Source organism: Mytilus edulis, chromosome 11 (genome assembly GCF_963676685.1).
Source record: "Mytilus edulis chromosome 11, xbMytEdul2.2, whole genome shotgun sequence".
NCBI classification, from domain to species: Eukaryota; Metazoa; Mollusca; class Bivalvia; order Mytilida; family Mytilidae; genus Mytilus; species Mytilus edulis.
The window spans coordinates 10,845,120-10,859,221 of NC_092354.1; the positions used below are offsets into that span (position 1 = coordinate 10,845,120).

A 14,102-nucleotide genomic window follows, 5' to 3' on the forward strand; every position below is an offset into this window, starting at 1 on the left:
CGATCGAGGAACGCAAGGAACTGTTAAGACAAAACAATGTGTGCTACAAGTGTTGTGAGTCAACCACACACAGAAGTCGGAACTGCAACGCAAGTATCAGTTGTAACGTATGTGGAAGTGAACGACATACCACAGCACTTCACATCACTAGACCACAACAATCTGAAGGTTCCCAGTTTAGCTCACCCAGACCAGCCTACGGCGGGGAGCTTACACAAGTCTACGGCGGGGAGCAGACAGAGTCCGCTGAAACAAAGTTAACCTCTGTGAGTTCGATCTGCACAGAGATCTACAAAGATCATAAGAGCGAGAAATCTTATGCCAAGATATTACCTGTGGACGTGTACCACAAGGACAAGACAGACAAAATTATCAGAATGTACGCCATTATTGACGACCAAAGCAACCGGTCTCTTGCCTCGCCTGAATTCTTCAGTCTGTTCAACGTTCGGGAAAAACCTGAAAACTACTCTCTTACAACATGCTCCGGCAGAATAGCTACCTCCGGGAAAAGAGGAAAAGATTTCGTCATAAAATCTGTACATAGTGACGTACAATTTGATCTGCCTACATTAATTGAATGTAATAATATTCCCAATAATCGAGACGAAATTCCTACTCCTGAAGTTGCAATGCATCATCCTCATCTGAAAGAACTCAGAGGAAGCATTCCACCAATAGAGGAAAGTTGTCAAATTCTACTCCTAATTGGAAGGGACCTTATAGAGGCACACCACGTCCTTGAACAACGCCTAGGACCATCCCGAACTCCATTTGCCCAAAAGTTGAGACTTGGTTGGGTCATAATTGGAAATACATACATTGACAAGCAAACTGTTCCTATTGAAGTCAACACAAAGATAACCAACGTTTCAATTACGGAATCAAAACAACGTCTTGCCTCAAGACCGGAAATAGCCATCATCAAGGACAATAATCCAATTGTTGTTCAGGCTAACGACCAATACGTTCATTCGAATGCCAAGCTTGCGAAGTCGTATTCCGTACAATTCATTGAATGTACAGAACCTAGTTCCAAGCCTGGTAAACGCACAAATTCCTCTAAAGGGACAGCACTCGTGTCACTAAAAGCAAAATCTGTGACTTCTATAGAAAAATCTATAGATAAAAAACGTTTCATTCCGAAATCAACAGAACCTCAAGTGCATGGAGAGGAAATCAATAGCATTCACAAACCTATTCCGATAGAAGGACATATTGCCAATATCAATCTGCCATTGCATGAGCAACGTCTACTACGAGGAGGAAGCAGTATTGTCAACTCTGACTTGAATTTTAGTGAAAAGGAACCAGTAGTCTTATCTGGACATCGTCACAGAGAAACACCTTTTCTTGGACATTACTACGACAAAATCAAATATAGAGGACGCAACACTACAGATAGAGCGACTAGATCTGCAGGATTGAACGTTATGACGAAACGCCTAATTTCGTCTGATACTCACAAAGATGTGTCATTTCGCCAAATCGGAAGACAACCAACTACGAAAACTTGTTATACTTACCGGAGGACCATCTTCGATCGTCATCGCCGTCTAACAACGGTGGAAAAAACAGTTCCCATTATCGATACAGCAGTAATGGAACATCCTACAGAACAAAACAATGCCGTCCGAGACACCCTTCTTCTAAAGGACAAGAAACTGTGCCTACCCAGTTTCCCGTGGAACGTACTTATTCAGGAACCTTTATAGTGAAAAGTCGCTGAGATCTGATATTTCTCACACGAAATAGTGGACATTTCACCTGTATATATTCAATTTATATTGGGATTAATTCATTTGTGTAAATCTTGTATTCATATTCGAAAAAATATGGAATAGTGATATCAGATAGACATCAGCCGGGGAGTATTCTGTTACACCGTTCCGTTATTTATATAGTTCGTTTGATTATATTCTTAATCTATTTATGTGTTCTAGTCTAGGAGGATTATTCATCCTTTACGTTAAAACATCGTATCATCGCTACCTTTCCCTCACTCTCACGTATCCGTTACAGGAAAACTGCAAGGTCATTACGATCACGTGGAACATTTCGTTGAGACGTCATCTTGGACACAATTCGTGGCTAACCACAGAGTGAGTTTATTATATAACATTGTATTTAAAGCCTTCAAATTGCCTTTCGTATAATTGAACCTTTTCTCCGTGAAATACTGGATATGTAACCGTTCTTGAAAGTACAACATTTTCTCGGATTCAACGGACTGTGCTATCAATTATTTTGGACATTTCATGCACTAGAAACATTAATTCAACACATTGTAAAATTGTATTTTATTTGTTTTTCAGCTTTTTACCATTTGTTAGATTGACTCTTGATTAAAGTATCAGCACCTGATAGTCTTTTCTGCTTGAGCCCTATCGTCGGTTATACTTAGTGGTCAGGCCATTACAACATTCTATATTGCAACTTCCAGTTTCTCCGTCCACATGGTAATGGAACCTTACGCATGATTTTTTTTTATAAATATTCCAATAAATGTGCTTTTAATATAACACAAAACTTCTCCATGATAATCTAGCATAAAAAATCTTTCAAAAAAAAAATGTGATGACTTATCAACATTAATACAATAGATCCAAGAAGTAAATGTAACTGGATGCTGTTTCGAAGTCTCTCAAACAAAGCTCCTATAACTAGTCATTCCCATGGTCACATATTTCATCACATTTGTTTTTATTATATCATACAAGCATATATAAGGCTTAGAGGTGGGGATCCCTACTGGTTACAATTTCAAACAGGCGGGTGTAGGGTCACAGACGTCCCCTATACTTGGTTTGATTTGTTTTATCGTCCCATACCAGATTATATACGGATCTCGACAGTTTACAAGTTTTCACTCAAGAGAGGGAGGGGTCAACCCAAAGGACTTCCCTTAATTTCAAATGTTTCGATTTGTTTTATTGTCCATTGCAAGAATATATATGGTTAAGGGATCGATGGAATCTCAATCGTTTATAAGTGCTTTAACAAAAGGGGATGAAGGTGACTCCCAGGAACTTCCCTTTTATTGTCTCATACAAGAATATATGGTTTAGGGATTGAGATCTGGACCGTTTACAAGATAATAGCTAATTCTTTATTCAAAAAGGTAGGGTTACCCTCAGTGAGTCATCCTATGTTTCATTTGATTTGTTTTATTATCCTGTTATCATTTCTGAAGACTGCATGTGTTTATCACTTACAGGTTTAAAGTTATAGTCATTCGATTTTTTTTTATATCCCATAGTTAACCCCTACTTTCTTTATGCCCCTCAAAATACCCCTTAACAGACTTAAATGCACAAACAAAAACTGGATGGCGCACCTCGACATGCTCTTCTAACAGATTATAAAATTTTTAGTAAATCTGACAAGCCGTTTAGGAGAACCGTTGCGGACAAGTTCATCTTTAGATTAGCGAAAGAGGAAGAAGAGGAAGAAGAAGAATAATAAAAACTAGATTTGTAATTGCTAGCAATAACGGATGGCACCCTTCCCCCATTGCCAGGTGAGCGGCAGCCAGTTTGAAAATTCCAAAGTCAAATAGTGCATCTACAGATGTCTAGTAACATTTTTGCAAAGTTTCAATAAGTTTGAAGCATTTTGATATTTGGATTTATTTGCTGTTTCCATGGTAACGGCGGCCATTTTGAAAATTCAATACTCAAAAGTCAAGTCTACATAAGCTAGGCAACATTTGTTATAAGTTTCATTAAATTTAAAGCATTTTGAAGTTTTTCATATTTTTGCTGTTTCCATGGTAACGGCGGCCATGTTGAATATTCCAAAGTCAACCCCCCGCTGCATTTTTTTCCCTCCACAATCATATACCATTTAATGTCTCTAGAATACATTTAACATTGATGTTCTGGAATGTTCTGTGAAAATTCAAAGTTTTGACCTTTTAGCATTGTTTCCATGGTAACAACAGATATTTTGGAAATTCCAACGCCAAATTCCACATCTTCCAATGTTGCTCATCATTACTGTGAAGTTTCCTGAAGTTTGGAGCATTTTGAGAATTTTGAAATTTTTGGTGTTGTTCCCATGGCAACATAGTAGTTCCAATGAGTGCCAAAATCATCCAACACCTGTATATAGTGGGCACCTACATTGTATTAAAATATAATGATTCTGAGTTCTAGCATATCCAAACAGTTCACCAAAACAAAAAACTGGAATTTTTCACATTTGTTCCGTTTCCATGGTAACGGCAGCCATCTTAAACCATTCCATGCTTCGTGCACAACTTGATCTGGGGGTCCTCACTATAGTAGAGTTCCATCAACATTGGTCCATTGGATTTCGAGAAATCGCCTGGACAAAAATGTGTGGAAGAAAAATAAGAAAAAAAAGAAACGTAGAATAACAATATGTCACCCCAACTCCGTTGAGGGTGCCATAATAATAAGAACTGACCAAAAACAATAAGTCTCCAAACTTAAATATTAAACTACAGAAATAAAGCAAGTGTCTGTTCCAGTTACAGAATATCATATTCTAAGCGATATTATCATTTGACCAACTTAATTACCTCTCTCTTTGTTTTCAGGTTGCATGACATTTTAATTAAAACATTTATTTTCTGAAGTTCTTATAAATATATCATGTAAACAGGATACAACTGACAATGAGAACTTGCATGTCACTGGGACTTAATAACAAAATAAATAAGAAACATATGGTGTTTATTTATATCCTTGTTTAGATCCGCAGCGTTTTTTGTACTCATGGCATCATTTGTTATTTGCAGGTTATAACAAATAAAGTACCCTAACAAATTAAGACGGTGTTTAATCGTTAGATACTGTATCAGTTGTTTTGTTTTAAATCTGCTCAATGGTATGGCATGTAACTTTTATTTGACACTATAAAAACATCGATTATTAAAGGAAAACGTAATGGTGCATTCCTGACACACATAGCTGTCGGTGGGAGTATGAATTAACATTATAATGCATCGCTTGTTTAAGTTTTGGTAAATGATAGTTCGAAAGAAATATTGCAATGTGTTTATTTTTGTTTAGATCCGAAGCGTTTTTGGTACTCCTGACATCATATGTTATATACAGGTTATAACAAATAAAGTTATCTACAAACAAAGGCGGTGTTGTATCAGTATGTTGTTTTGTTTTAAATCTGTTCAATGGTATGAAATGTAACTTTCATTTTGAAACTTTAAAAACGTCGATTATGAAAGGAAAACGTAACTGTGCATTCCGGACACACATAGTTGTCGGTGGGAGTATGAAATAACATTAAAACGCATTTCACATTTAAGTTTTGGTACATGATAGTTCGAAAAACAAAATGCCATGTTCACGTTTTTGTTGCTTACTTTTTAGCTATGTATTAATAATGAATTAAGCCCATGTCTTTTTTAATTTTCATAATTTGATGTAATAGAGACAAAGGAATAATGTATGAGCGCCAGTGAGACATCCAAGTCATAAGCTGTAAAAGTAAACAATTACAGTTCAAAGTACGGCCTTCAATACAGCACTGTAGCTCACAACGAACCACAAGCTGTAAAGGGCTATACAATACTATGTAACCGAGTAAAATTGGAAAAACTACAGTCTAATCTATATAAAAATAACTAAAAACGGAAAACACTTATAAAACACATCAACAAACGAATACAACTAAGCAACAGGTTCCTGACTAAGAACAGATGTAAACAAATACAGCGGGTTTAATCTCTTTAGATGGTGTTAACCTTTCCCCTTGCCTGAATAGCAACAATACAACATGAAGAGACACACTATAAAATATCAATTAAATTGGCTTCATTTAATCAATAAAGCATATTAACAAAAACATGCATTCACTAAAACAATATATCTGAAACATGACAAAATGTAAAAAGGTCAAAATAGGAAAACATAAACAAACAATGGTAAAAAAAAATATAATAGATATGGGAGAGATGTGGTGTGAGTGACAATGAGACAACTTTCCATCCAAATAACAATTTTACAAAAGTAAACCATTTTAGGTCAATGTACGGCCCTCAACACGGAGCCTTGTCTCACACAGAACAACAAGCTTTAAAGGGCCCCAAAATTTCCAGACTAAGTGTAAAACCATTAAAACGGGAAAAAATGTCCATGTCTTCTAGATAAAAGTCAATTGATAAATTACATGCATCCAAATCCGTCTAAGATTGGTCTTATATATCAGTTACAAATGTTACTTATGCAGTTTTCCTCAACGTTTCACATTGGACGCTTCGAACCAATAGTATTGCTGTCTTTGCTTTATTCGAATAGTAATAATTCATGGGGGCTTTAGTTTGTAATTATTTTACTACAGTTTGGCTCTTTGTGTTGATATATTACCCCTAGCTGTCGTTCATAGTAAAATATTTAGCATCAAGAGCCACCCCGTGATTTCAATCCCTAAGAATTATTTCGTAATTAGTATTCACGTCTGTTTGATACGTTTTATATGAAGGCCAGTAATTAATTTGTTTATTATTTTTATCGCCCATATCATCAACATGTGTCACAATTGCGTAATACAGTCCACTGTACATAACTTACATATTTTTCTGTTATGAACATATCAATTATGACATTGCCTTAGAATTACTTAAACACCTAATCTTATGACAATGTTTTGGATTGTTTTGCTTTGCGTACTTCAATATTCACATTCACAAGTAAGTTTTGTTAACTTCTTAATTTGTTTGAAAGTTACTCTTGTTTCTTTTGCCCCTCTGTTACATTGACATTGTTATTTAATGTTGAATATATAGATTCGTTAAAGTTACCAAAATTCTACTTTGGTACGCTAAATAGTGCCTAAACATTTTTAATTAAGCAAGATAAGAATCAACAAAAATGAGTCTCCATTTAAATTTACTTCACACAACTTATTTTGGTGATGTTTAAGATTCTAATTACCCTTATCTTTGCATAACTAATTAATTTGTAATTAAAATTTTTCGTTTCAACAAATTTCATAATGATTGCTGTTAATTTTACATTCATAATTTATATGAAACTATTAACAGCATCCTAACTTGTCTGGTGATGTTGATTATAGAGCCGTAAACTAAGAATGACAATATACACTCATTGATCCTTTGAATATACTAAATCTTAAAGGTTATCAATTCAACACAGTAGTGTGATCATACAAAATTGTTTTATCGGTACCAAAATGATTATACTTTTTTGATAAATTTAAACATATGTAGAATTGAGATATCACAATACAAATAAAGATATTAAAGTAAGTAGATGTAGTATGGTTGCAATTAAGATAACTCTACATCAAAGTCACAATTTGTAAACGTAAATCACTGATGAGTCTTTTGTAGACGAAACGCGGGTCTGGTGTTGATATAAAATTTCAATCCTGGTATCTATGATGAGTTTATTTACAACCAATGGGTCGATGCTACTGCTGGTGGAGTTTTAACTCCCCGAGGGTATCACCAGCCCCGTAGTCTGAACGTCTGTGTTGACTTGAGTTATCATTGATATGTTCATAATAATGAATTAACTGTAAACAAACAAAAAAATTATGATAAATATATAACAATCTATAAAAATGAAATTGTGATAAGATTGACCATTAAAAATCTCCACAAGAGACTAAATAACACAGAATTTAACAACTATAGGTTATACTAAATTGCAGGATCAATATGTTTGTTTTAAGCATTGACTTGTTTACATATAATTATAAACAGACAAGGGTTTTGAGATGTTTGTTATGCTGACATGGCATTTGAAAAAAAGTTGCAGACTGTGTTTATATTCTTAATAGGATGCAATTAATACTATAACATGTCCATTATGTGTGCCAGGAGCTAACTCACAATGTCCAGTGTGTGTCAACGTCAGGCATCAGTGTAGCACAGATACAGACTGTGGAATAGGTTAGTGAATTGCTGTATTACTGTATCTAGAATTGGCGTTTAACTCAATTCTGGAAACCACTCGATATTTCCAGCATGTTAATGGAATGTTTTTTTTAAATTAATTTCTACAAATTTTAAGCCATGAAATTTCACAGTAGTTGAGCGGATTTTTGGTTTGGTAAACGTCAAAAAAACACTATAATAATTTAAGCCTCAGTCAATTTAAGTTAGTCAGCTACCTCTCCCACGGAACGCAAAATCGAAAAGCAATTTTGTGAAAGCAAATTTATTAGGCCAGTGAAATAATCTTTCTTTTACCAGTTCTCTTTGTGTGTGACATGTGCTTATGATTTATACACCTAACTACACAAGAGCATCCATGTATCAAGTAAGGAGTTTAAAAGAAGTTAGTTATTCATTTTTTTTTTGTTTTTTATTAAACCATTTTATAGGGGACTTTTTTTTTTTTTTATTTTTTTAGAGTTTGGAGCTTACGTTTTTAATTGCTATTTTACTTTTTGCAAATATAAGGAACATAACCGTAATCTCATCAACAAATATTAAGTTATGAATTCTTAGAAAAATTCCTTCTTTTTTTTTATTATTTATGAAAACAACTTCGTCATACAGACACTTCAGCTACAACTTTGTTAACTCTTTAAATCGATACATATGTATAGTCTTACAATCGACTAGCGAATATATCATTGTTTAATACAACCTAGACGATTGAGTGGTCTTTGGTGCGGGACACGATACAGGTTGTTTTTCGACGATGTCACAAAATCAGGGGTTCGAATTATGTGCGTGAAAATCAAAAAGAGGTGCTTATATTTTCAGATCTAATATATGACTTCTTGGTAATGTGATTTTCCATGAAAACAAATTCAAATGTACCACACAATTTGGTGTACATTTATATATTTTTTCTGTATGCTTTTGAATACAAATACATATGTGTAATGTAGAAATGACAACTCTGATACATTATAGGTTATCTGTGCTGCTCGAACCCTTCATGTGGTAGATATTGTCTAAGACTTCCAGGTATGTGTGTAATGTAGTAATGACTGATACATTATAGGTTATCTGTGCTGCTAGAACCCTTCATGTGGCACATATTGTCTAAGACTTCCAGGTATGTGTGTAATGTAGTAATGACTGATACATTATAGGTTATCTGTGCTGCTAGAAACCTTCATGTGGCACATATTGTCTAAGACTTCCAGGTATGTGTGTAATGTAGTAATGACTGATACATTATAGGTTATCTGTGCTGCTAGAACCCTCCATGTGGTACATATTGTCTAAGACTTCCAGGTATGTGTGTAATGTAGTAATGACTGATACACTATAGATTACCTGTGCTGCTCGAACCCTTCATGTGGTAGATATTGTCTTAGACTTCCAGTTTTGTAAATCATTTTAATAACGAAAGTATGCAGTCATAGCTAGGCATCATTTGGATGATAGTTGACCTGAAGGATATATAGTTATATTTAATTGTTCTTCCTTAAGTAACGTTAACTAATGGGTACGATAAGAATATAATAAACAATTCATCATATACTTATCCATATTCACAAAAAAAACATAGTTTATAACATGAAAACACGACGGATGCAAATCCTGTTTACACTTCCAGAGCACCTGCGATCACACCATGTTTTGATGGGGTTCGTGTTGGTTACGTTTCTATGTTGTATCTTGTTTGCTTTTTTTTTAATTAAGAATGGAAATTTGTTTGTTTGTCTCTTTTTTTAGGCATTGGCGTTGTCAGTTTATATTCTATCTTTGAATTTGAATATCCCTTTTGCCCCTCTTTCTTATCGTCTTACACAAGGTAACATGACCTTCTTACTCTCCAGAAACATCTGATATCATCTCTAGTTCAATATGAGATTCGGTTAGGTTTGTTATGTTTCAGAGTGCGTTTGTCTTTTTGTGGTCTTTCGATTTTTCATGATGTTGTCAGCTTCTTTTTAACTTTTGAGTTTCCCTTGGTATCAATTTCCTCTTTATTTTTTTTAATTGATTTTTCATATTTTACAACACATACTCCTGGCTGAGTGTCATCCGTATGATTGTTGCTCAAAGACACATAAAGGACGTTTCATGTGTACCTATTATCACTGTTTGTTTTGCTCACACATCGTTGTCAATACAATATAATGAAATATTGTGCAACTGTCATACAAGTGAGAGGTTTAGCTATCTGAAAAACCATGGTAAATCCAATATTTTCTGCATAACAAAATGACCTTACCTGACCATTCGATTGATGTGTTTGGGCTTCTTCAATAGGCTGTTGGTTACAGACTTTCTGTTTTGAATCTATATCTGACGTCGGTATTTTTTTTGTTATTTAAATTTGTTAACATATAGCAAAAACATTGTACCAATGCTAACGACATTCAGCTTGCGACCAGAGCCAGATGGTTCCATGTCACATATCACCATGGATAAACCGAATAAACTGTCATATTAACAATCCCGCCTTTTCCCACCTTTTTCTGACAAAGTAGAAATATTGTCTTCTGTATCAGATTATGAAGATAAACTTCTAATACGCTTACGTCATGTTCTTTTATATACAAGTGTCCATGTATGCCTTTTTTATTCTAGTGTACATCCTTTCACTTGTTAGATATAAATAAAAGGATTTTTTTCTTTGTAGGACAGAGTCACTGTCTTACCTGTTGTGGACCTCCGCCATGTTGCAATACGTGTGGTTGTAAGTAATAAATCATTCAGTCTTTTAAGTCAGGTTAAAAATATACATTTTTGTTTTGTTTCAGAACAGTAAAGCATTTTATGTTGCTTAAATCTTGTGACACTATCAAAATAGTTAAATTGCCAATCAGTATCTAATTGCTCAACAACAGCAAATTTAAGCGGTTTCCGGATTTATTTATTTCTCTATAAAAAAAAAAGGTGCATTTAAAAAAAAAAATCTATAAATTCATAATTTCCAATCACAAATACTTGATTTCAAGAAGAGCAATTTACCTTTATATTATAAAAAAAAATTGAATCAGCTTTACATAGAGAGTAAATAGAATAAAGCTGTTATTTGATTATGTTTTAAGGATGCACTTAGGTGAGGTTTTGGAATTTGTGTCAAATGTTCGGACTCCTTGGTGTTTTTTCATACAATACAATGTAAAATATGTTGCCCCATAACACCCATTTATTTTTTCATATAAGACTTAATAGCTCATGAAAGGTCATTTACCAAAATTTTAGAAGATTCTTGATTTTCTTTCGTTTGTTTTGAGACCCAAATGATATCAATGCAAATATAAGGTAAAAGTCAGAGTCAGCCTTTTCCCGCCATATTTCCAATCTCAAATATCTCGAAAAGGAGGTCCATGACCTATCAATATTTTTAGCTTATCTTTATCCTTATTTGATGCTCTACCAGCTTAAAGTATCAATTTTAATTTCTTAATTTCTTAATTTTTACCTATCCTCACCTAAGTACATCCTTAAAGTACTAACAATAAATCAAGATAAATAAGAAACGTATATTTTGACGTAAATTGGAAAATAAATCCCTGTAATTGATATGAAAATAACTTTTAACCAAATTTTACCCGATTTTCAAACTTTGCTCTATATTCGTCGTTTACATTTGAAATACATGTTTACGATAATTTTAAATTCTCCTAATCCATCATTGTATGCAGTGACGGCACACACAGATTTCTACCCCATGCAATGAAATTGATCACGATTTGACATCAGTTGAATAACCATGGTAAAAGTCAGAGAGGAGTGTGAGGTAAAATTTTGTATTAGTTGTTTGAATCACATTAGTTCAAATTTTTGTAAGTGCTGATTTTACATATATAAACGTTATAGTATACCAATTCTTTTTTATCTTTGCAGTGGAAGGACCACAACCATCGTAAAATATATGGTTTACGCAAAGTTGTCGTCATAAATGTGTACATCCTGAGTATGTGCACAGAAAAGGCAGCAACGCATTGTTTTTTATATGATTACTTTTTTGTTAATAAATTAAAACAAGTTTTCTCTGCACAATTTTCCAAGTTCAATGGCGAGTCATAGTTACATTACCTCAAAGCCAAAATAAAACATACGGTATTTAACATTGATTCTATCTATTTTTATCGGTAGAATTATGTTATTTTTGGTTTGATTTTTTCTCTGATGTAACGCGGGCTTTTATTTTAGCAGCAGATCATTGTTTTTGTTGTTCCGTTGTTTTCCACAGTTCCATGATGTTTACCTTGGTTTTAAGTTCGTGCCCCTCATGTGTGTTTGCTCACTTGGTTTATTACTTTTTAACAGTGGCATATTTCTGTTGCTTTAATTTACGGTAAACTATTGTTTATAATCATTAACGTCATTTTATCTCTAATAGAGTATGGTCTCATTGGTTAGCATACAACATCTTTGTATTTATCTATAAATAGACCGTTTGTTTTCTTGTTTGAACGGTTTTACACTAGTCATTTTCGGAGCCCTTTGTAGCTTACTGTTCAGTTTAAGCCAAAGCTCTGTGTTGACCTATGATGTTTTTTCTTGGCAAATTGTGACTTGGATGAAATGTTGTCTCATTTGCAGTTATACTACATCTTCTCATATCTATATACTGTGAAAGTACTTAGTTTCGTGAGTAAACATTCTCGTGGTTTGAGCAATATTTTCATGTTCATATTTTTTTAAATTCGTGGAATTGAAAAACAAAAATTAATTGAAAAATTAAAGCCATTAGAAATGGAGGTTTCCATTTGTCTGGAAGTAAACATGGCCCGTGTAAATCGTAGTGCTCACACTAATTACCGGAGATACAGTGATTAACAGATTAAAGATCCCAGGCATAGATTATCTAAGCCGTATTTCGCACAACTTTTTGGAATTTTTTATCCTCAATGCTCTTCAACTTTATACTTGTTTGGCTTTATAACTATTTTGATATAAGCGTCACTGATGAGTCTTATCACGAAACGCGTGTCTGGCGTACTAAATTATAACTTGTATCTTTGATAACTATAAAGACACTGGAAGGTGTTAATTAGGCCATACACATGTCACCTAAAGATAACAGTAACATAAAAATATGCTATAAAGGTATCTTCATTTGTAAAAGCAACCTCAGCATGAAATTATTATTTCCCATACGTACGAAAACAACATGTTTGTGGATATCAAATGAACACTTTATCATAGCATATTAATACTGGAAATCTGACTTTCATCGATCAAATATATGTTTAATGAGAATGAAAAGATCAAAAGTTGTAGTTTAGATTTTTAAAGATTAAATGGGTATAATACTGCAAGCAGTTGTAGTTCATAGTTCGATTGCCCTGTGACTAATTATAAAAGACTTATAATAGTATTTTCATATTTTGTGATATTCAATACATTCTCTAGATTAAACGGTAGTAGTCAAGCCTACATGGGGATAAATCTGTGTCTTTATTTGGACAACAGTTGTTTTATTTCGTTGGAAACTTAAAGTCGTGGATAAAATCATCCACGAAAACCAAGAAAATTGGTTCCCCGATAAATACAAGTATTTTCACAGTATATGGTTAGTTTTGTATAATCTATTCATTGTTTTGAATAGTATGGAACAAAATATACTCTTGCTTTAACTGAGTCATGGAGAAAAGGTATATTGATCAAAAATTTGAACCAAACCTAACTAAGAAATTGGTTCTTTAATACACGTGTACAATGTACATGTATCCTCCTGTTGAACAAACATTGTTTACTAAATATCCAGCTCAAGCCCTTTCTAACCAACAGGAGATGACTTAAGTTTATGGCTTGCTTTGCATATGTTAAAGTTGTTATTTAACTTTTACTAATCAATATAATTAAAAAAAAATCTTTGTATGTCCATAACTATTTTTGTTCTTTATTTCTGTATCAGTACTAACAGAACGATGTTTGTCTAGGTACCATAGAGGACATAAAGGGAGGGTCTCTAACAAAGAAAACGTAATGGAATCTTGTGAAAAGAATCATTCCATAAGACAGCATGCGGCATTAACAAGGAACACACATATGACACTATGAGAATGAACAAGAAAGCCAGGAATACAAGTCGAATAAGGGTGTTCTCTTTTGATTTTTCATAGCTTTATCATTGACAAGTTGAAATTCTTAAAACAAAATATTGAAAAATAATTAAATTTTATAATACTTTTACAGATGGCTTATCATTATACATGTAAAA

At 33.6% G+C, this 14,102-nt stretch overlaps 1 long non-coding RNA gene across 1 annotated transcript; it reads left to right on the forward strand.

The window, feature by feature from the left end:
- Positions 1-6,627: 6,627 nt before the first annotated feature.
- On the forward strand, positions 6,628-11,921 carry LOC139494751 (uncharacterized). The gene is made up of 5 exons (XR_011657137.1): positions 6,628-6,676; positions 7,792-7,903; positions 8,879-8,932; positions 10,563-10,619; positions 11,777-11,921. It is a non-coding gene; the product is annotated as an uncharacterized lncRNA (long non-coding RNA).
- Positions 11,922-14,102: the final 2,181 nt, after the last annotated feature.